The following is a 3,296-nucleotide window of genomic DNA, read 5'->3' as shown; positions in this document are numbered from 1 at the left end:
ATGTACATGAACATAGAAAATCTACTTTACAGGCATATTCTGTATATGCAAATGATGCTTTGTAAATATTGCCCTCAAAGTGGACCTCAGTTTTATAACATGAGAAAAAGTTTTGATATACAACTAAAGAGATCCCCAAAATATAAATTCTGACTCACAGTGACTCTATGGGACAGAGTAGAACTTCCATTTTTGGTTTCACTTTAATCAAGTACAAAGCTTTATGTGACTCCCAAGGCATGACCGGTGGTTTTAAAATGCTGACCTTGGAGTTAACAGCCCAAGGCATGACCTCCTATACAACTGCTACCGGAGACTGAAAAGGAGTGGACTTATTGACAAGTAATATGTGGAGCAATCATCATCTGAAACTAAAAGAAGAAGTGTTATGAATTCATTCTCATAATTACAAAATATTTGTTTGTTTTGTTTTACGCACCATGATCTGATGCAAAAATCTTACAAAATATGAAGAGTACACTTTTATCTCAGGATTAAAGACACTTAGAAATACATGTGATGACAAATATTTTTAATAACCTATGATATAGTAAAATTGTCATGAAATAAGAAAAGAGCAGAAACTGACAAAAGATATAGAAATAAATCAATTTTGAATTAATCCTAAATAATTCATTTGTTCATTCACTTATTCATTTGTCCATAGCATATTCAATATATTGTCAAACATTTAATGGCTTTATAGCTTGTAGTCTTACCAAACCCTATTTCTATATTTGTAGAAGAAATCCTAATTGAGAAGATTATATTTGCACAGATACTTCTAGAAACACTTCAAATTATATGATGAAATAAATATAACTGAATTTGCCTTCTCACCGTAAACAATTATTGAACAATATAAACTTGATTGTTGTGGATAAATATTATCCAGTTGACTCAGAGTGATAATCTGCAAAGTCCTGCGCCATCGCTACAATTATTGCTATGTTTGAACCCACTGGGAAGTTATTGTGCTAAGCCTTCATTTTCCAGCGATGGGATCGTCTTGATATGAGGTCCAAGGTAAGGAATGAAATATCAGAATCTTTCCTTCTACTGGGCATCATAGTTTTTTTTTTCTATGACAGATTTGTCTGTTCCTCTAGAAACCCATTAACTCATTTTAATTTCAATATTCTACATGAACATCTTAATGCAAATGCAACATTATTTCCCTAGTCTTCCTAATTCCTTTCCAACTTTCACATGCAGATGAAACAATTGAAAAATACTATGTCTTGAGTCAGGGACATTGTAGAACTCAAAGCAAATTCTCTGCTCTGTAGTACTTTCAATAACTCCTCTGGAGCAGATTTATTTGCCCAATGAAATCCATTCTTTAATTTCTCAGCTACTGCTTCCATGAGCATTGATTGGACCAAAGCAAAATGAAAGCCTTGACAACTTTAGCATTTTCTCCATCTATCTCTTTGATGCTGTTTATTTATCCAATTATGTAGATTTTTTTGGTGTGTTTCCATCAAGTTCTTGTCCATTTTGAGGCCAATAGCCATTATCCTTCATCACTATTTACTTCAAATCTTCTTCCCTTTTAGCTTACAAGGTTTTGTCATATACATATCATAAGTCAATAGGATGCCTTCTTCTAATCCAATCCCATAATCATATTTATATAGGTCAGCTTTTTAGAGTATTTGTTCCAAATGGATATAGAGTAAGTATAGTGAAAACATACAATTCTAACATATACTTTTACTGAATTTAAACCACTGCATATTTATCATTTTATCATACTCTGATGGATTACATGCTGGGATGCTGGAAGCTGTGCCGCTGATATTTCAAGTACTAGAAAACTCACCCATTGGCAGCAGCTCAATGGAGTTTCAAGACTAAGACACACTAGGAAGATAATGTAGTTGATTCCTGAGAAATTAGTCACTGAAAACTTTATAAATAGAAGGGAACATTGTCTGATATAATGTTAAAGATGAGACCCTGAGGTTAAAAGGCATTCAATATGTGACATGGGAAATGTGTCTTTCAAAGTAGAATAAACCTTAACATTATGAATGGAACAAAAATGTTGGGACCTTCATTTGGTAAAGGGGCACATTTGAGATGAGTAGAAATATCTGTAAACATGCATAAATAATAGCATGACATGTACAATCTTTGTAACTAGGAATTTTAAAGTCATCAAAAATAAAATGGAACACATAAAGAACAATGTTCTATGACTTAATGAGCTGAAAGTGTTTGTAATAGGCCATTTTCAATCAAATATTCATTCCATTCAAAACACTAGACCGAGAAATTCTAGAAGAATTATGTCATATATGGCATTATAAGAACCATTTCAATATGTTTCTCCAAGTACAATGCTAACTGTAATAGGAAGAGATCTATAGACCTACACTTAAGACCAGTTAATAAAGTATTATTTGCATTTATATAACAGCCAGTACATTCAATGATGAAGAAATTGAAGAACTCCACCAACTTCTTTAGCCTCAAATTGATCAAATATTCATTGAAGATGCATTAAGTATAAATGGCAACTGGAATGTGAAAAAATAAAACATACAAAGATCAATAGTTGTAAAAAATTAGAGAGGGAGACTACATTGGAGAACATATGAGACTTCCCCAAGACATAGGCTTATTCACTGCAAATATCTTTACTCAACAACATAAATGGTGAATATATACAGAGACCTCACCGAATGGAATACACAAGAATCCATCAGAATCCATTTGATGGCTATGAGGTTGTTTTTTGTTAGTTTGTTTATTTGTTTTTACTGGAAGAAACAGTAAAGAAATTCAATATTATCAGCCAAACAAGGCCAGGTTTCAACTATGAAACAGACCATCAATTGCTTATATAAAGTTTAGGTCGAAGCTGACAAAAATAAAGTAAGTCCACAATAGTCAAAATGTGGCCTTGGGTCTATCTCACCTGAACTTAGATACTATTTCAAGAACAAATTTGACACATTGTACACTAATGAGCAATGGCCAGATGAGTTGTGGCCATAGAAAAACATGTATGCTAAGAATAGCATACATGAAGAAAGTAAAAGTTATTAAAAAGACAAGAAAGAGAAAAAAGAAAAACAAAGTAGATATCAAAAGAGAGTCAGAAACTTCCTCCTCAATTTAAAGTAAAGAGACTAGAAAAAAGATGACATAAAGCAGCTGAATAGAAAGTTTCAAAGGGCAGTTTGGGAGGATAAACTATTCTAATTAAATGCATAAATATCTGGAATTAGAAAACAAAAAAAGAGAATAACATACTTTGTATTTTCTCAAGTTGACATAGCAAGAGT

This window comes from Tenrec ecaudatus, chromosome 2 (genome assembly GCF_050624435.1).
Source record: "Tenrec ecaudatus isolate mTenEca1 chromosome 2, mTenEca1.hap1, whole genome shotgun sequence".
Classification (NCBI taxonomy): domain Eukaryota; kingdom Metazoa; phylum Chordata; class Mammalia; order Afrosoricida; family Tenrecidae; genus Tenrec; species Tenrec ecaudatus.
This window is presented reverse-complemented; position numbering follows the sequence as displayed.